Source organism: Lepidochelys kempii, chromosome 6, assembly GCF_965140265.1.
Source record: "Lepidochelys kempii isolate rLepKem1 chromosome 6, rLepKem1.hap2, whole genome shotgun sequence".
NCBI lineage: Eukaryota > Metazoa > Chordata > Testudines > Cheloniidae > Lepidochelys > Lepidochelys kempii.
Genome location: NC_133261.1, coordinates 45,242,365 through 45,263,581, shown reverse-complemented (window position 1 = coordinate 45,263,581; position 21,217 = coordinate 45,242,365).

Below are 21,217 nucleotides of genomic sequence, written 5' to 3'. Positions count from 1 at the left end.
AGAATATTTTAAATAGCTCTTTAAAGTAAATATTTTGTCAATTCACACACTCATGATACACCATCCTTCGTATAGTCCCACTATCATGCTTGACTACATTCAAACCTAATGTCATATTATGAAACTAATAAAATCTGAAAAGCATAATTCTCTTGACTTTCCACCAGCATAATCCTGTAGAACTTTTTGCCTCTGGGTAATTTATAGCTTCTGTACAGTAATTTATAGCTTCTGTACAGGTGATATAGAAAAAAGGTTTGTGTCCCTGGATCATTTTTTTTTTTAAATGATGTATGAGGTCAGTCTTAAAAGTTTACTAGTCTTTGTATACTTGCTTGCTTTTTCTTTTCCATCTGATTATTTACTTTAGAAATTCAGGTCTTGATTACACAGGAAATTCCATGGATGACGGGAAGACTAGTGGGATTATGAAATTACAAGAGACTGAAAGACAAGGAATTGAAGGGAATGAGAAACTTAATCAGATTGCCTAAAGCTTTTTAAAATTTGGTTTTCTTAATGCCTGTTTAACTCAAAAGCCTGAAAAACATGTGAGAGAATATAAATCTTTGGTAAAAATTCAATAAAATAAAAAGTTGTGACAGCTCACGGGACACGTTTGAAAGCTTTAAGGGGTTTTCCAGGAAAACAAGGAAATCCCAGACTTGAATTTCTGATATTTATAAAGAAGAAGAATGGAGGGGAACCCCTCCCCCTGCCCCACAACTTCTACTTTCTGTATAAGCCTCCCTCCATAAGGCCCAAATCCACTTTTTCTTTAGCAAGTAAACTTTAAGCGTGTTGCTATATTTCTGAATGATTTCCAGCATTTTTACAATATGTTGAATGTTATGGAGTTAGTAATTGTAAGGTGAAAATGTTTTAATGCATTCTCCTTTTTCAAGAAAATAGTAAAAGTATTTGTATCAAAAATAACCTCTTTTACAATTGATAAGCCTGACACATCCACTATAAGGAGTTTAGCTATTGAGTCTGTGGGGTGGTGCAGTTTGTTCAGGGTACACATGTACACATGACAGGTGGACACTAAGACATCAGAATTTTGATGACAGAATATCTATGCCACTTTGCCTGCCACCTTGAGGAGGCTGCAAATAAAGCACTGTCCTGGAAAGGGGGGAGGGAGGGAAGGGGCAATGAATGAAATAAAATGTAATAAAATAAAGTGAAAAATACCAGACCTATCCAATTTAGTAGGATTGTTGATTGCAGGCATGGGCAAGTGAAGATTAGATTTGTAAGATCCTGTGCTGTTCCTCTGCTTAACATATGGGCACTTAAAAAAATACAGCTATTGAAAATGTAGTTAAAAGCTTCCTTAGGTATAGATTCAAATATACACCAGTTTCCCCTCACTTCTATCCAGGGTGGATTGATTTAAATCAAATTGATTTAAATCATTAGTCAGGAAGCCTCAATTTAATCATGGATTTTTACATAAAAGTGCATTCTTGTTGGTTGTTACCAACCTGAAGATCCTGCATGTTCAGACATGTTCCTTTCATCATCTTCAACACAGCTTCCTCCTGAAAAGGAACACTTCCCATGATGTTGTTTCACTCGGGCAACCAGGCCTTGCATTTCTTTGTTGCACTGTTTGCATTTTGCATGCATGCCTATCTTACTCACAGGTATTGTAATATTCATTAAAATATTCCCACACTGGTTCTCTTTTATGGCCTGCTGCCATTATAGGTTTTACCTTCTAGTGAGAGAATGGTATGTAGATATCAAATCAATGAAGGCTACACTCAGAAAGACCTCAAGACTTCTGGAATATGCTGCTCAAACAGTTTCGCTTTTGTTTCTACTGTCTGTCCCTCCCTTCTCACATTTATCGCCAGACTTCTTCTCTTTGTCCAGATCTATTCCGCCCCCAACAATCTTCTATTCATTGAACTTTTTGAAACTTTGCACTTTTAGAGAGAGGTAAGGGATTGACTGTGTACACAAATTTGCAGAGGGACAATTGGGTAGAGGTCTGTTATTTCTCACCTCTATATATTATTTATTTATTTTAAACCATTTTTGCTGTTAACAAGCATGTTATCTCTGGAGACACAAATGCACAGTTTGAGAACTGCAAAACTAAGAATCTCTGATGGTATCTTCTAGACTGAGCACTGAGTCCCATTGGGTAGATAGAAAGATTAACCTAAATAATCTATACAGAAGCCCCTGGAACTAGGGTTACTATACGTCCATATTTTCATGGACATGTCCGGCTTTTTGGTTCTTAAATCGCCGTTTGGGAGGAATTTTTAAATATCTAAAAACGTCCGGGATTTTGCCATTATTATTTTTCCCCAAAGAAGAGTTGATCATTCAAGAAAAAGAGTGAATGTTGATCACTCGAGAGAGTGCCCGCTTTTCCCCCCTAGCTCCCAGCACTTGCGCCGCAAAACAGCTGTTTCGTGCGGCTGGGAGGGAGGGGGTACGTGGCACGCTCAGGGGAGGAGGTGGGGCTGGGGATTTGGGGAAGGGGTCCAATGGGGCAGGGAGGGGGCGGAGTTGGGGCAGGGATTTTAAGGAAGGGGTTGGAATGGGGGTGGGGAAGGGGTGGAGTTGGGGCAGGGGTTGGGGGGGCACAAGCAAATACCTCCTCTCCTGTGGAGTGTCCTCTTTTTTGAATGTTCAGATATGGTAACCCTACCTGGAACCCCATAAGATTGGGTCCCTAATCCATGAATTATTGGAACTCATTTACAAAACTTTTCTTAAACATTACATGAATATATTGTCTCATAATATAGAATTAGAATTTATAATCCCTATTCCATGATGAGATATCTTTGAGCTATAATGTATTTTAATTAAAACTAGATAGGTTTTTTCCTCAAAAAGCATTTTATAAAAAAAAATCTGATTTAAATTAAAAAAATCGATTTTTTTTATTTTTTTTAAAAATCATTGATTTTTATCCACCCTGCTTCTATCTGTGTAATTGCTTTGGTTAGTTATGTTGCAGCAAGTCTCTCACTTGAGGCTATATGTTTGAGAAAGGGAAGGCATTTTCCAAAAGTGAGGAATTTTTGTGAACAGAAATGTGTTTGGAATATTTTATCTGCACTTGCAAATGTAGCTACCATGTTAGAAGCTATTTGGCCTGATTTACAGAGATGCTGAGCGACGTCAATAGGAGCTGCAGGTGCTCAGTACCTACAAAAATCAGAGCATACTATATTAACAGAAAGTGCACTTGAGACAAAGGTACTTGGATCACATTTTTTTAAATTGGAGGCACAAAGTCTATGTACAAGAGAATGTGCTATTACTTTGATTACATTTGTAAATAGGACAGATTGTACAAGTGGCTAATTAGGTGCCGTGTTCTGACCACCCACTCTGTGCATACAGTTGTGGTAGACGCATGTGCTTTATCATTAATCAGTTAATAGCACTGCAGGTTAACATGGTGCTTTATGCACATGCACAAAAATATTCTCTGCCTGAAAGGGTACACAGTCTAAATTACAGTCCACATCTCTTTTCATGAATGATGAGACCTTCCCCTTTTAAAAATGTAGCCCTTGTGCTTTATTTCAGAAAGCACATTAGCTGTTAATATAAAACTAGCTACAGCATCTGCTATCTTCATAGTTGCTGAAGTGACAGATGCCATCACCACTATGTTTCCTATTGCCCCACAGCATAGAAGGGTCTCATTTGAACAACAGTGGTTGAATTCTTGGAAGTAGTACATCTAGGATCTCATATGTTGAATGTGGGCATTTTCCAATTGGAGTCAGAGGATAGCAGTTGCTGGTGAAGAGCAGCAAATCCAAAATTAGCAGGGATAAACAAGAATCATTTGTTAACCTCCAGCCCCATAAGCCACTTTCAAACTGTTTTAGATACATTGTCACTTCTGCTCCAGATATAAATAGCGACTAACTATTCCAACTTCCAACACTCAAAGCATTATTCTGCAATCTCCTACTGCATGTCCCAAAAAGTGTTTCCCAAACTGTGGGGGTATCCTGTGTGGGAGTGGTAAAATATGCTTGCAAAGGTGTAGCTGGGAGTATGGAAGATGTACAACATAGAAAGTCTATATATGTATATTATAGGTGTGTATGAAATGATGTTTGGATGACACTATCTGTATCAGTCGAGATTGTGGATGTCTGTGATGAGGGCCTATCTGGGTATGTCTTCTCTGCAGAGGTAACCTGGGTAATTGGCAACTAGGTCCGAGCACCCAGGTTAGACCAGGTCATATATGAGTAGCCACACCACAAACCCATATGCGAGTTACTAAGCCTTCACTGGTACTGTGTCCATCAAGTGTGTTGCCAAGACATTTGGAGGCACATCTTATTGTTCTTTCATGCTGCAGATGAGCTGCTCTCTGAATTTTTCCCCAGTGAATTGTGGGAGAACTTGCTTGTCTTTCTGGGTGCTTTTGGGGAACTGTGGGAAGGCATTGGAAAACTATGAGCAATCAAGGGATTTAGCCTGCGGCCTCACAGCCCAAGTGAAAATGGAACTCTGGCTTTAACCCTTATCCCTAGTTATGCCAGCTAGCCTGGGCTGAAAGACAACTACACTTGGATGAGAGGTTTTGATGTAGTGATGGGAGATAGGCTAGGGAAACACCAGGGTAAAAACATGAACTAACTGCAATGAAGACATACTCATATTGGAATGTGTATCCACTTAGGGTGACTTTTTTCAGTTTAGCATAAACCCCGTTCCAAACAAACAACAACAAAGCCACTCTTATACCAGAATAATCCCTGTGTGGGCACTGTTTTACTGCTATAACTGTAGTGGGTTAAATTGAAAATATGAAGTAATTACAAGAAAGTACAAAAAGACTCTTCAGACCTTGTAGTAATCACATTAAGGTAAAGTTCTAAGATTTTATAATCACAAAGACCTTTCCAAACTTGCAGCAATGCTGCTTAACGTAGTTCTCTGATGTGTTGGTAGAATTTACTATGTGCCCAAAACACACACACATATTTACATTGATATAAATCTGAAGGATCCTGAAGCACTTTTCAAACTGTTAGCCAATTCTTGCAATGCTAACTTAAAAAAAACACCAGTTGACTTAATATATACACACACACATCCCACCAGCTCTAGGGCGGAGGCTGGCAGCCATCTACCATATAACACACCAATATGGAAATTATGGCCAACAGTGAATACCAGAGCACTTACAAAAAAGAAGTGCCCTGGAATCTTTACTGTCCGCATAGAGCAAATAACCTTAACGGTTGCTTTGGAAGGCTAAATTAACCATGGTAGGACTTTAAATTATGATTCCAGTAAGCGAAGAGAGTCTAAGAATTGAATTTGGACCATTAAGATATCTGTTTTGGCTCAGCACAACCATACAGCTGAATTTAATCCTTACAATCTTTGGCAGCTGCATTAGTGTCTGAATTTTTAGCTGTAGCTTGACCCATTGGCAGAGTCCAGAAAGAGTTTCACAGACTGCCACATGCTGATTGCTGTTGTCTCCTGTCAGAGTCCACAGTTTTGTACATGATGTCACACAACGTGTTCCATGATTTGTTATCGACACATTTACAGATTGCCAGGCATCATGATACAGAGCAGATTTTTGCTTTGTTACACGTGACAATGTGCATCATGATCAATTTCTTACACACTGATTAATTTGCTTGTAGGAGTCATTCACCATTTTCATCTGTGTCACACGATGTTTCTCCTGATTAATTTTTTACAGAATCTGGCTGGCAAAAGTTCACAGAAAGTTTTTGTAGTCACTTCTGGCAAGCATGGAAGCATGCAGCAGGCATATGGAAGGACCTTGTTCTTCTTCTGCTGTTTAGAATTATGATTTTTTTCTTGTTTGTGCAGATGAAAAAGCCATTTTTTTATAATGCTGACATAAGTAGTAAAACTAGAATTCCGGTTAACTCCCCAAAACAATTTGTTTAGCACTTTGTATGTCCCTGCTTGATCTTAAAAAAGGAACACACCCAATAGTGTATTACAAGTATGTAAGAGCCCTTTTGGCATATATAAAAGGGGTCTATATATTTTGAAAGTGTGTATGAATTGAGACAGAGCCTAGGCTTGTTGTATGGTATCTTAAGTACACATTCAGCGCGCGCACACACACATACACAACTGCACTAATTGAGACAACTGTTGTCCCATTACATTGTATACAGGACAACATTCTACTGCTACAAAAAGACAACAGAAGAACAAAACAAAAAATACCTTAATTTTTAACTCCATTAAAAATAGAGAACACACACTTGATTCTCTGTCCCCATTTGTGTATGGATGATGGTCCAAACTTTAATCATGTTCTGTTCTCATGCAGAACTACTGTAGCCTTCAGTACACTGTTTGGAGACATGCAGTGAACAAGGCATTAACTGAACAGTGAGTTTAAAAGGATAGGTTTCAGAGTAGCAGCCGTGTTAGTCTGTATTCGCAAAAAGAAAACGAGTACTTGTGGCACCTTAGAGACTAACCAATTTATTTGAGCATAAGCTTTCATGAGCTACAGCTCACTTCTTTGCATGCTGTAGCTCACGAAAGTTTATGCTCAAATAAATTGGTTAGTCTCTAAGGTGCCACAAGTACTCCTTTTCTTTTTTTAAAAGGATAGTGAAGGAGGTAGCAGTTTACTATCTATCTTGAAGGATGTAGGGGTCCTTTGGAAAAGACCAGAATGATATGCTATTATGTATACATAAAGTTAATATTGTACAGGCATCTTTGGCATTTTCTGATTTTGGAGTGCTTCACTGGGCAATCTCTTAGTGTTCTTTTAACAGTTTTGTATGCTATCTTATTTTACTTTAGCAAATGTTAGCTGGACACTCAAGATGTGGAGGTGTAATTTAAAAAAGAATTAGTATAGGAAAGATTCACAAGTCTTCATTGCCCTGGGGGATTTCTTCACATTCCACCCACACAAGGGTTTGTCAGTTAATCCCTTTGGTAGAAGTGTATCAATTTTTAAAAGCACCCCATGCTTCCATGAGTGCAGAGGATGAGTGCTGCCCAAGGATCATTGCTGGGGATGGGGAAGGTGTCAAAGGAGGAAGTGCTGTTTGTTTCCCCTCTAACTTTGCAAGGTCTCTATGGGACCTAGGCTCCCAGCTGGGAGAATGTAGAATGCGTGAAATGTTTTCCTGGATTCTCCCCACAACAGGGGAGGCCAGCGCAAGTTACAGCAGACATGCTATGGTAACTGTGATTGCTTCTCCACCACAGTTTGGAACCATCAAGACAGAGGTTCTGAGGTCAGGTGCAATTGTGGGAGTCAAGCTCTCTAGGGACTGGTGGAAGCCAGAGAGGCTGGGAGCCTGTGCAGAGGTAAGGAACCTTCTACACAGACAAGGCCCTGTCTCCAGTGGAACTCCTCTTCCACCCCCAGCCACACCCCGCTGAGTGCAAGTCTTAGAGGATCTGCAAGTTTCGTGTGTGGAACTTTCAGCTCATGGTGCACAGGAGCAAAATAAGAGTTACCAGGAAATTCCAGGAATCATCATTTGTGGAATTTACACTCCCCTATATGGGGAGAAGGTTTTTAACTAAGAAGTACAATAATCCCAAATAGACACATCTAAAGAATGCATATGGGATTCTGTGGAGTTATGTTATTTTATCTATACGACGTATAAAACTCTTCAGGGGAAAAAAAAGTCTTCCTTTTCACATTTTCAAAAAAAAAAAAAAATTATTGCAATTGAAATAAAAAAAAATACAGCCATCCTGGTAAAACTATCTTTAATTATTTATTAGAGTTAAATGTGATCTCACACCAGAGAATAGATCAGGGGTGGCCAAACTGTGGCTCAAAGGCTGCCTGTGGCTCTTTTACAGTTAAAGTGCAGCTCGCAGCACGCTCAGCCTTCCACCCCCATTCTCCACCTACCAGAGTATGTGTGTGGGGAGCTCAGGACCTCTGCTTTGCAGTGGGGTGGTGGGGTAAGGGCTTCTCTGCCCAGTGGGGAGGGGAGTCTCACGGCTTCCACCCCACAGGGCATACCTGCCAGGGCTCATGGCTTCAGCAGGAGCAGGCCTGAAGCCCCAACCCCGGTGGATGCTTCCTGCAGGGCTGAGGCCCCAGCTCTTGAACTTCTGAAGATTGTTGTATGCAGCTCTGAGGGTCGGTCATTTTGGCCACCCCTGGAAGAGACTACATATGCTTAGGATTTTGATTAAGATATTCTTTATTAGGAAAAGTTAGGGAACCAAATAGCTCAGAATTAAAAAAATATTGCACTGTATATCATTATGCAACACGAATTTTGCTGTTCCTCATCCTTTGAGAATAACTATGCTGAGCAGATGAACTGTTATGATGATCAGCACGGGCCATCATAAAGAACTAGTATCTGTGCAGTACAGGATCTTCTGTTTATTTGGACTGGAATTTAATTCCACCTTTTGGCTGTCTTCCCTCTGCACTGAACTTTTCCCAGAGAAAAACAACAACAGAACACTGACATTCTCAAGCTGAGTTTGAGACTTTCCATCGACTTCAAGGGGCTTTGGATCAGGCACAGTCTATTCCTGTATATACATTCAACACATTGTGTTCCAGACACAGACTATTCCTGTATATACATTCAAATGCAACCATCTGAGACAAATCTCTACAGGATCAGAAAAGTCTGTAGAAAGCAGTGGTTTGGCTCATGGAATCTGAAAGTGGTACTGTGTATATTACTATGTCCTATACGCGACAGGATTTCAACCCAGCTCTGCAGAAGTAACTGAAGGAATCCCATTGACTTCAGTGGGAGTTGGATCAGACCCCAGACGACCAGTCAAATTAAGCAAGATGGTTCCAGCTCAAATCCCATGCAAGTCAGGCAACTCTAACACAATTCAGATATATCTTCCGGGTGCAGGACTGAAGAACAGATGGACTTAACTGTATATGGGTAACACATTTCTGGCTTCATTCAGAAATAATTTCAGTGCTTCTGGCCAAAAATAAAGTATAAATACAATTTCTCAAAGCTCTTATTGTTATAAAATAGATACAAACAGCGAATATAATATTAAAATGACACTATGAAACTGTTTAGGCCCAGACTGAAGTCAGCATCTTCCAGGGATCCTGCATGGGACTATCGACATAACTAGATCCTTATTTTTTATTAATAATGAAGATAATTCAAAGATATTGATTGGGCCCTCAGCCATCTTGGTGAAGGTTAAGACCAAAGAATGCTTTTAACCGATTACATTTTTTACAACATATAGAAAAGAAACATTAAATATTTTTAAGTGTGTGAAAATTAGTCCCTTTTAGAAATATATAGGGCCCAATCTTAAAATGGTGTAAATCCACATAGCTCCATTGACTTCAGTGGAGCCACACTTTCTATATAGTATGCACACCAACTGAGTATCTGGCCCATAGAAAGTATTACAGCTACAGCAGCAATATGGAGAGCTCAGTTCTGCTTCCATGTGACCAGGAGTTTTGCCACTGATTTCAATGGGAGTAAGACTGGGCCAATATTTGGTCAAATATGTAGATACATTATACACATAAGCACAACAGAGCTAATGAGAATATATATTTGTAGAAGAATGGATTCATGGCTGCTGTGCCTCCATGTGGCTAGGTATAGCAGCTCTCTTGTCTAGAGCCCCCTGTTGACAGTTGATCTGCTCCCAGGGTAGTCAGCCTTTTCTTGTGACTTTACCTTCCATTGAGGTTGGGATTCCTCTCTCCCATCGTAACAGAAAGTCCAGATAATTCCAAGACCTCATCAGGTCTCCAGCATCCAATGCTGGGCCCAGTACTTTTTATCCCCAGGCTCCCACTGTGCCAGCTTCCAGTTCAGGGATCCTATAACTAACAGCCAAGGTACACTCCACCCAACTCCTTGCTGCTGCCTTTATGGACTCCTTCCTACCATAGCCTTTCCTCAGACTCTTTCCAAGCTCTTGTGATGAGCCAGGCCTCCTAGGGATTCTCCCTAGTTCCAGTTCCTGCCCTTAGCTGTGTTCCCAATCCACTTCAACCCTCACATTAGGACTCCTGTGAGCAGGTTCCCTGAGGTCTCTCTGCCTGCAAGTCCTACCCTCTGTGTAGCTCCGCCAGGACCACCCTCCTGCTCTTGGGGTCAGCCTCTTCCTGGTTGAGCTCGCTCTTTCCCTGTTACCTGAGGATCTCACAGGATCTTTCCATCAGGGTTCCCTCGATTTGATCAAGTCCATCACAAACTTCATCATCACCTCCTGCTGCACCCACTACTACCAAGACAGTGGCTTCTGAGTTCTTCCCTTTCACCCTTCAGCCCCATACAGCTCCAGACTTCCTCTTTTTAAACTATAACCATCTAACTTCTTTGTCAGAGGAGACTCAATATGAGTTAGAGCTGGCCCACCCTCCAGGTGTAGCAAGATGCTTAACTGAGATCTGCAGCTCTAGTTAACTCCTTTGTCATCTGTGTGGGGTATATACCCCCATCACAATAGGATTAATCCACTTTCTGAACATTGGTAAACTATGTAGCAACCAAGAAAAGGAAAATTGATATTTTTATATCCACACACATTTTATTTTGATTGTTCTACATAGGTTAAAAGTTATAAAAAGGCCCAATTTAAAATGAATTTTAAAGATAAATATTGTATAAAAGTTTATTTTCAAAGGCAGCCCTGGCCAAGGATGCTGCATTTTGGGGTAACCCTTCTAGTACTTGTTGAAGGTGCCTAACTGACAGTACTAGAGGCTGAATGCTGCTTTTGTTAAAGTAGCCGATCCTGCCATGTAAACATTTACACTTACATTTACTGCCATGTAAACATTTATACAAGTGCTTATTTTTATATTCAGGTTCAGAAAGTTAACTAGGGGCATAAGTGGTTGCATCATAGGGGGAGCTATCAGTCCAAGTGAAGTGCTGAGTATTTGCAACTCCCACTGAGTTGCACGAGTTCTAGTATCTCAGGTTCAGGCCCTGTAGTTTTGTTGCCATTAGATCAATGAGAATCTTTCAATTGGGCTTGATCCAAAGTCCAGTAAAACCACTCTCAGGAATACCTTTTGTCCTCCTTGCATTAGCTTCAGAGTAAGGTCCTTATAATGGAAACTCATACCATAGCAAGGCATAGTCTGTCCCTACTTCTTACACCACAGAAGTCTGCTCAGCCACCACTGGTAGGATATCCACACCATGCTGTTTATTTAGGTTCCCTCCACCAACACTTTTTTTTGAAGCAGACCCATGCAACAGTGTTATCTACAGTATCCCCTGTGCTTTCAGCCCTTTCAGGTCAGCTTAAAAGGAGCAGAGATTTTTCTTTTCCAAGAGCACTATAAGACAGAGCTCAAAAACACCCTATTTATTCATTCTTTTTCTTTCTCTCTCACTTCTTTCCTGTGCCCTTATCAGTTTTGAGCTCACCCAGCCCTTCCCCTCACCTGATTACATAATTAACTTCAATTACCCCAATCAGCCTTTTCTGGGGAACTAATTGGTGGCAGAATGATCAGAGTACAATTTCACCTATTAACTCCCTGCACTCTGTCACAACATGTTTACATTTTTATGTGAAGAGGCCCTGGCAAGATTCAGGGATTTTCCATGAGCTTTACTAGAGTGCTTGACTTTTGTTGTGACAAAGCTATGGACCCTATCTCCACAAAAAAATATGATAAAAATACTGCTATCTCCATAATTATGTCTTGCATGCTGAGGAGCCCTGAGCAGCATTCTTCTCCTTCCCACACTCCCAGCAGGTTATGGCTATTCAAGAGCAGTGCAGCCAGCTCCCACTCTCAAGAGTCCAAACTTATCACTTCTCCTACTCACCCTGACATTTCTTTTCACCAAGAAACAGAGAAGGCTGTTCCAGTGAACCACAAAAAGAAAATAAAAAGGCCCAGTGGAATTTATACACAAAGAGAGGTCTTAGTTATAAAATTTCAGCAACTGCTTGAACCATCTCTCCAGTGCTCTGCTTTGTTGCCTTGCCACTGTCCACCTGGTTAGGGGATAGGCAATAGGAGAGTTTAGTAGGCAATTAATTCCCTGTCTTCCAGCACCAGGGCATGCTCCTTGCACCAAAGGACTGGATTTTCTTGTTTGCTATATACTCTTTGTGCTGCTTGAGCAGTGCAAAGTGGACCTAAACTGGCCCAAAATGGCCAGTGGAGAATTTGTCCTGCTTAGGGGAGCTCTGAAGGACCTTATGCCAGTGATATAAATTAAAGCTACTCATCAGCTCTCATTTATTCTGAGGCTGGCAGTATGGGATCAGGGAGTAGCCATCACTTCCTTGTGGTTCCCCACTCTCCATTGCATCCAAATGGAGCTTGGGCAGGGTGGAGAATGTAGCCCCTGGTCTTCTAGCAAATTGCCTTCCTGTTCCTACCCTTACAGCCTTTTCTCCTGAGATTGCCAGGGCTTTCCTATCTGCATTCACTCTGTTTACATTTTTTCCTTCCACTGTAATTCCCTTTCCAATGGGTTGCTGTCCAATTCAATTTTTCCCTGTCTATAAACTTTTGCATGTAGTTTTGTACTGCTGTTCTTCCAAACCACGATGGAATCTGATAAAAGTTTTCATCTGCAAATCTAAAGAATACTGTCATGCAGACTTTCTGCAGTCATGCTTTGATTCACACTTACATAGAATCATAGAATATCAGGGTTGGAAGGGACCCCAGAAGGTCATCTAGTCCAACCCCCTGCTCGAAGCAGGACCAATTCCCAGTTAAATCATCCCAGCCAGGGCTTTGTCAAGCCTGACCTTAAAAACCTCTAAGGAAGGAGATTCTACCACCTCCCTAGGTAACGCATTCCAGTGTTTCACCACCCTCTTAGTGAAAAAGTTTTTCCTAATATCCAATCTAAACCTGAGGAGATTCAAATGCCAAAGGACACATTCCCAGGGGGTGCCATGTGCTTTCTGGTTAAAGGGTTTTCAGGTTAAACAGATACACCAGACAACCCCCAACCACCACTGCCACGCCAGCGAACACTGGCAATGTTTAGAACTGAACTCAAAGGAGGGAGTTCAAACAGAACAATGAAGACTGAAGATACTAAATCAAAATGGATAAACAGCCATGGTGAAAGAAATTAAATTAAATATGTGACATTGGCAAAAAGATGATGGATTAAATTGCCTGGTATGAGTAGAGTGAATAGCAGCCAGTTAAGGGAAAATGTGCTGTTTGCATGGCTACAGAGCAGACAAAAATGAGAGATCAGTTTTCTACCAACAGATGAGAGGAGCACGATGATCTGACACTGTTGAGCAAGCTCAGTAGGAGGAGTATTTCTTATTCAAATGTTAAATGCTTTGGCAGGGAGAGAATATTAACAATAAAATGATAAGGATTATTCTTCTGTCATCTCTCATTAACAATTTTGCATGCTCTGGTTTTAAAAATATTGCTAAAGCAAGTGGGTTGACAGTATCATGATATTTTCTTTTTATTTCTGTTGAAAGACATTGTGATATACATGGGGTATATACATGCCCTTTGAAAGTCAGAGTAGAATATGTGGAATTTGGTTGTTCATAATTTAGGCCTCTATGCTACAAAGGGTTTTCAGGTATAGCTATACCAGTTAACCTAATTAGTGAAAATACAGCTAATACCAACAAAAGACTTCTTTGGCCAATACAGCTTATACCAGTTCCCTGAACTAAATAAGCTATACCAGCAAAAGGACTTTTGAGCTAGTATAATTGTGTCTACATTAGGATTTTTGCCAGAAGAGCTATGTCAGTCCAGAGTGTGATTTTTTTCACACTCCTATCTAACATAGCTATGCCAGCAAAACTTTTTTGGATAGACCAGGCCTGAAGCTTAAAAGAATAATTATGTGAGCATCATATAGATATTCTAAAAAAATCCATACAAGGAATTCAAGAGCCGCACAGGAAATAGTAGCTTTTACCTTAGCCTATAATAAGTTAAGGTCTGATCCCGCAAACACTACCGAGTGCAGGGCTTGCTACAGAGATCTGTCCCCTTAATTTCAGTTGACTACAATCTGACCCCACAGTGGTCTATATACTACAACTATATTCATCTTCAGAAAGATAGGACTGGAGCCTTTAAAGAATGATTATTCACCCAAGCTGAAGTCCACAGATGCCTCTAAAAAAACTCATTGTCAATTGTATTAAAAGACTGATTACTGATCTTAAAGAAACACTGTGACTTTCTCTTCATCCACTGTTAAGAAGAGATTATCAGATAATGCAGCCAGTGCAGTTTCAATCCCATAACCATGGCTATTACCCAGTTTTCCAGGGTCAAAAAAATCCTGGGGTCAAGCGAGTAACTGGACTCAAGCAAATGCCAGAGTTGCTTCACAACAACCATCTCTGTGACCTTCCCCCCAAAAGATTTAACAATACTTCCCGCATCAGGTGTTGATTTCTTGATCAGAGGCTGCACAACAGCTTTTTAAAGAACCACTGGCATCTTGTCCATCCACAGACAAATGCTGACCATTCCTATCAACAAGGGAACCAGTCCTCCCCTGCCAGCCAGGAAGGACAAGGGTTACACTCACAGGCTACAGCCTGGTGCTGCTTCAGCACCTCAAGTGAGCGACATTGACCAAAACTCAAACTCAAGGACACTTCCTGCTCCCCCACACAATAGTCTGGATCTGGGGAGTTCATGCATATCTAATTAGGCCCTTACAAAATTCACCATCCATTTTGGTCAATTTTGTGGTCACAGGAGTTTTAAAAATTGTAAATTGAATGATTTCAGATATTTAAATCTGAAATTTCAGTACTGTAAGTGTTGGGCTCCTGACCCAAAAAGGAGTTTGTGGGGGGGAGTTGCAAGATTATTGTGCGGGGTGGGGGTATCACGGTATTGCCACCCTTACTTCTGCGCTGCTGCTGCTGGCAGCGCTGCCGTCAGAACTGGGTGGCCGGAGAGCGGCGGCTGCTGGCCAGGAGCCCAGCTCTGAAGGCAGCGCCACTTCCAGCAGCAGCACAGAAGTAAGGATGGCCTGGTGGGGCGCTGCCTTCAGAGCTGGACCCCGGCCAGCAGCCACTGCTCTCCGGCCACCCAGCTCTGAAGGCAGCGCAGATGTAAGGGTTGCAATACCACAACCCTCCTACAATAACCTTGCAACCCCCCCCCCCCCGTGACCCCTTTTTGGGTCAGGACCCCCCAGTTTGAGAAACACTGGTGAAATCTGTATAGGGCAAAAGTGCTCAAAAGCCCAGATTTTGCGGATGAGACCAGATTTCACGGTCCGTGATACGTTTTACATGGTTGTGAATTTGGTAGGGCCCTATATATATAATCATACAGGCACTTTAGAGTTTACGTACAATAATGTAAAATAATACTTTGCTTTTATGTAGCTGCTTTAAGACAGAAAAATACTGGAGTACTTCATAGTCTACTGGTAGAAAGTTCACATCATCTTCCACTATTTTGCAGTCATCTCAGAGGTGGAAACATACAGCCATTCTGTTCCAGTAACACTACACAATAGTATTTTTGAAGGGAACATGAATAATAACGAATCTAGTTGCAATTATGGTACAGAGGGTATTTAAATACTTATGTTTGAATTTAGCCAGTGTACCAGGACTAGTCATCCTAAAAATCACACTAATTGTGGAAAAGTGGGTAATATTAACTTTTACTTAATAGAATCCATATGTCTAATTCAATAGAGTATATGTACAAGTGCAGGATTTGCTAATACATCTGGTTGTATTCCCAACAGTGTGTTCAGAGAACCCCTTACAGAGCTCCAAAGATAACAAGGTGAATAACAAGGTGATGCTGAGATGCATTTTGCAGCAGTGAGTTTGAGGAGCTGCCATTTATTGCCTGTCTGAATCCAGTTACAGTTGTACTATGGGAAAATATTAATGTGCCTGCATATTTCATAAGAGGGCCCCTATTCCAATGAAGTGCATGCTTGCCAAATGGTTACTTAACATGGCATCCCCAAATGCATTAGTAATCTTTGCTTATCTTGTTTCGCTTCTAGTCTTGCATAATAACCTAATGACTAAGCGCCATTCCCTACCATCCACTGACTTGTATTCCATCTTATTTTATATATTGTGAAAACATTTTCCATTTTATATTCATTCCATGAGGTAATGAATAGGCCTGCCTAAAATGATCCAGTAGTTTGTGCAGACTATTATCAGGGAACTCTCACAGCCCAAGGAAAGGCTTAATTTACCTACCTGACATTTCACTTGATGCTTAGGTTTTAGAAGAGAAGATTATATTTGTACAGCTCAGATTCTTACGCTCTTCCTAAGGCTGGATACCACTTTGACAACAGTACAAAGTCTATCTGAGATATTCATCAACTTGTGGAGAGGGAGCACCTGAATAATATAGAAGAGTTGCCTAACTTGTATAAGGAATGGTATATAAACATTTTAGTTATGCATCACGCAAGTCATGGCAGAGAATACAGAGAATCAAAGCATTAAGGGGAAGTTACTAAAAACAGTATCTGAGAGAAGAAAGAAATCCTCCTTCACAAGCTATGGAGCCATTCTGGAGCCTCTTTGTGAAGGTAACTTGTGGCCTGATGGCTGAGGGAGCCTCTGCAGTCCCTTACACGGCCCCTCTTCCACATGGTGGGGGATGGGAAATAGAGGATCCGCATAGAAGCAAATCCTCTGGCTATGCCTCTCCCTGATTTGCTGATGCTCTGCCACCACATGCCCCTCCAACTCCTACCTCCTTTGATGCACAGTTTGTCATTGTTAATAAAAAAATCAAGGACATTTGCTCCAGAATAATATTAGGCTAGACAAAACACTAGTTAATATATAATAGGGAACCATCCGGTACTGGCAAAGAGGAAGACTGGATAACCTAACATTTTGTTCTCCATTGCTAATTTATAATTCAAAGAGAAATGTCCATTGCTTGCTTTTGGACTTAATGTATGAAGTTAAGAATTATTCAGAAGAAAAGATTATGGGCAGTTTATATTTTTCAAAGGCATTTAAACCTTTTTAATTCAGAAAAATCATCTCTACTTATTTTTCCTGTTATTTTTCATACTTCAAAAAACTCACCAATATTTATGCAAGGCACAGATTAAATTTTCACACATCAAAGATTGTTTCATAGGAGTCATTTGATGCAATATAATAAGAACCACTTAACCAAATACTCTGCAGAAGCCATAAACGACTTTAAATAATGAACTTTCTGCCCTTGAAAGGTAAATAATAACAACAAGTGTTCAGAATGAAAAAAAAAACAAACTTCAAAGGTTAGTCTTTGAACAAAAAACATTTCCTATGTACTGAAAATCATAGAATCATAGGACTGGAAGGGACTTTGAGAGGTCATCTAGAGTAGACCATCCCTGACAAGTGCTGACAAGGGAAGTGAAAGTGGGATGGTGCTTTATTATGATAATATAAGGTAGCTGGGGGGTTATTTAGGAACTACATCTGGAATAGAAAAGGAGTACTTGTGGCACCTTAGAGACTAACAAATTTATTTAAGCACAAGCTTTCGTGAGCTACAGCTCACTTCATCGGACTCATTCAGTGGAAAATACAGTGGGGAGATTTATATACATAGAGAACATGAAACAATGGGTGTTACCATACACACTCTAACGAGAGTGATCACTTAAGGTGAGCTATTACCAGCAGGAGAGCGGCGGGGGGGGGGAGGTGGTGGTTAACCTTTTGTGGTGATAATCAAGGTGGGCCATTTCCAGCAGCTGACAAGAACATCTGAGGAACAGTGGGGGGGGAGAGGGGGAATAAACAAGGGGAAATAGTTTTACTTTGTGTAATGACCCATCCACTCCCAGTCTTTATTCAAGCCTAAATTAACTGTATCCAGTTTGCAAATTAATTCCAATTCAGCAGTTTCTCGCTGGAGTCTGTTTTTGAAGTTTTTTGTTAAAGAATTGCAACTTTTAGGTCTGTAATCGAGCGACCAAAGAGATTGAAGTGTTCTCCAACTGGTTTTTGAACGTTATAATTCTTGACGTCTGATTTGTGTCCATTTATTCTTTTACGTAGAGACTGTCCAATTTGACCAATGTACATGGCAGAGTGGCATTGCTGGCACCCCCCACTGTTCCTCAGACGTTCTTGTCAACTGCTGGAAATGGCCCACCTTGATTATCACCACAAAAGGTTCCCTCCCTACCCCCCTGCTCTCCTGCTAGTAATAGCTCACCTTAAGTGATCACTCGTTACAGTGTGTATGGTAACACCCATTGTTTCATGTTCTCTATGTATATAAATCTCCCCACTGTATTTTCCACTGAATGCATCCGATGAAGTGAGCTGTAGCTCACGAAAGCTTATGCTCAAATAAATGTGTTAGTCTCTAAGGTGCCACAAGTACTCCTTTTCTTTTGCGAATATAGACTAACACGGCTGCTACTCTGAAACCTACACCTGGAATGAGGCAAGATGGATGGAGGAAGCATCGTTAGATTTGTTTTATCTGGAAAGCAGCCATATGTAAATACTATAATTAGCTCTGGAAGGTGGTGAGTTGGACTTAACTGTGCTCACAACCACAATTTCATTAGTTCAGTATTTGACATGTTTCCAGGAGAACAGCCAGAAGGCATGGGAAACATTTTTTGTTCGTCACCTGATACATTGATGGCATTCCTACTTTCACTAGGATGGCACATTTCAGCTTCCCTGTGAAGATGTCCATCTCCAATGAGCTTTATTTGTCTCAGAGCATGAACAAATGTGCTGGTACTGGTAGGGTTAAAGTAAAGTCCTTTTACTGCCTTTGTATAGCTTAATTTGGGTTGAAACACAATGGAGAAATTTAGGGCAAACTGAACTGTGCTGATAATGATCTCCTATGGTATGTTCCATACTATACAGCATACTATACAGAGAGAGGGAAAGTCTTATTACCCTTTATTATTATTATATTCTTTCTATTATCCTAGTTTATCACAACACAATAATTTCAACTTGATTTCCCCTTCCAAAACAGGTCTGAAAAACTGTTACAAGTGAATCTAGCTTTAGTTTAAGGTTTCCAGGAGTGTGTTGCTAAGAAAAACAATGATTTTAATTGCATTTTGGCAGCTTTCAATTATATTTTACACTGTTCAACATCTGCACTCTACAGGTGTTTAGACACAGCTTTTTCAGTGACTAAAAGTTTGGCAACATTTGTAGAATAGTTGGACTGGATTAAAATTCTAAAGTTATAGGAACATGATACTGGGCAGCTATAGTGTAATAAATGCATTTTTTGTATTAAAATAGATATTGGCGGATGTACACATGATGGTAACAATTGCTTCATATCAGCATTTTATTTATGAGAGTCCAAAACCCCGAAGTCTTTACTCAAGACCTAATTCTGGCATCTGTACTTCCATTGCATACTTCACTGAAATCTATGGGGCTGCTGGCGTATGAGGTATTACTAAATATGAGGAAGAGCAGCAGAATTAGTCTTTTAGTTTTCCCTGAGTCCTTCCTCAGGCAAACTCCCATTGTTTTCAGTAGGAATATTTCCAGTGTTAGGACTAAGAAGATCAGGATTAATGACAAATTTGAAGACTTTCATGTGATTTTCTCTCTTTAATTGGAGACAGCTGTGAGAATGCAAAATACACAAGATCTGTAGGAACGCGTGGTAGAAATGAAGTGGGATACTACCTAGGAGTTTGGCTTGGTAAAGCATTTATTCATTGCTTGCGTAGAGTTTATTCTTTTGTTTTAAAATAAATAAAGACATTTACAGAATTATCTATCTAATCTACATATACCCACACATCTATCTAATGTATCTCTTATGATATTACCTTGGTAGGAGCTTGTCTGATATAAATTACTTAAATAATAGGTGGCATTTTGTTCTCATTACTCCAGGGAAAGCCAGTCAATACAGAGCACATCAATGCATTAATATAAAAGCAGAAGTCAAAGAAAATTTATATTAAATGGAAATTCAGGATCCATTACACTGGACATTACACCTCAATTTCCTGAACTAGACTTGACAAACCACCAGTAAATATCCAGTAGGGAATAGTCTTGCACTGGCTTCATGGACTAGATAATTTAATAGGTCTTTCCCATCTCCAACATCTATGAACGTATGAAAATCAATGACAGCCCACTTAGTGAAAATACCTTGCCCTGATCTACACAGATGCTTGGAGCCTTTTCCCGCTACCTACATTCAAGCACAGTCAAAGAAGTACTGACTGGGCGTTTTGCTTGAATGAGGACTGAGTTAAAACCCCATATGGACTCCATGCTTCGGATATTATTTTTGGCATTAAATGTTCTACTTTTAAAAGTGCTTTCTCTGTGCCCCAAATCCACAAGGTTTTCATCACATTTTACTCTGGCAACCCTAGTCCTGCTGCTGACTAACTGAGGTGTTTGAATCACAGCCCCGCCTGGAGGGGTGGGAGAAGGGGCTCAAAGTACAGTAGCATGGAGGGCATTGTACCAGGCCCAGGAACAGGGTTGCCTAGGGTTGCCAACTGTCTAATCACACAAACCCGAAACCTGAGGCCACGCCCCTGCCCTGCCCCTTCTTACTCTATCGCTGGCTCTCCCCCTCTCAGGGGATTGGGGTGCGGAAGAGGGTGTGAGCTCTGGGCTGGGGGGTGGGGTGCGGCCAAGGGGTTCAGAATGTGGGAGAGGGCTCAGGGCTGGGGCAGGGGGTTCAGGTGCAGGAGGAGGTGAGGGCTGCAGGCTCTGGGAGGGAGTTTGGGTGTGGGAGGGGGCTCAGGGCTGGGGGGTTGGGTTGCAGGAGGGGGTGCAGGGTGTGGGCTCTGGCCGGGTGGCACTTACCTCAGGCGGCTCCCAGAAGTGACCAGCATGCCCAGATCCTAGGTTCAAGGGTGGCAGGTGACTCTACGCACTGTCCCTGCCTGCAGGCACCATCCCCACAGCTCCCATTGGCCGCAGTTCTCAGTCAATGGGAACTGCCGAGCCAGCGTTTGGGGCAGTGGCAGCATGCGGAGCCTCCCTGATTGCCTCTGTGCCCAGGAGATGCAGGGTTATGCTGGCTGCTTCCAGGCGGGTAGGGAGCCTGCGCCACCAACAAGACTTTTGGCTATTAAAATCTCCCGGATTATTTTTTATAGCAACTGGGAGATTGAAGCTGATTCTGGGAGACTCCCAGCCAATCCGGGAGGGTTGGCAACCCTAACTGTGCCTTCCAGAGTTCTGAGAGTGCAAGGGAACACAGTGCCACCATTTCCAGGGCACAGTGTCTAAT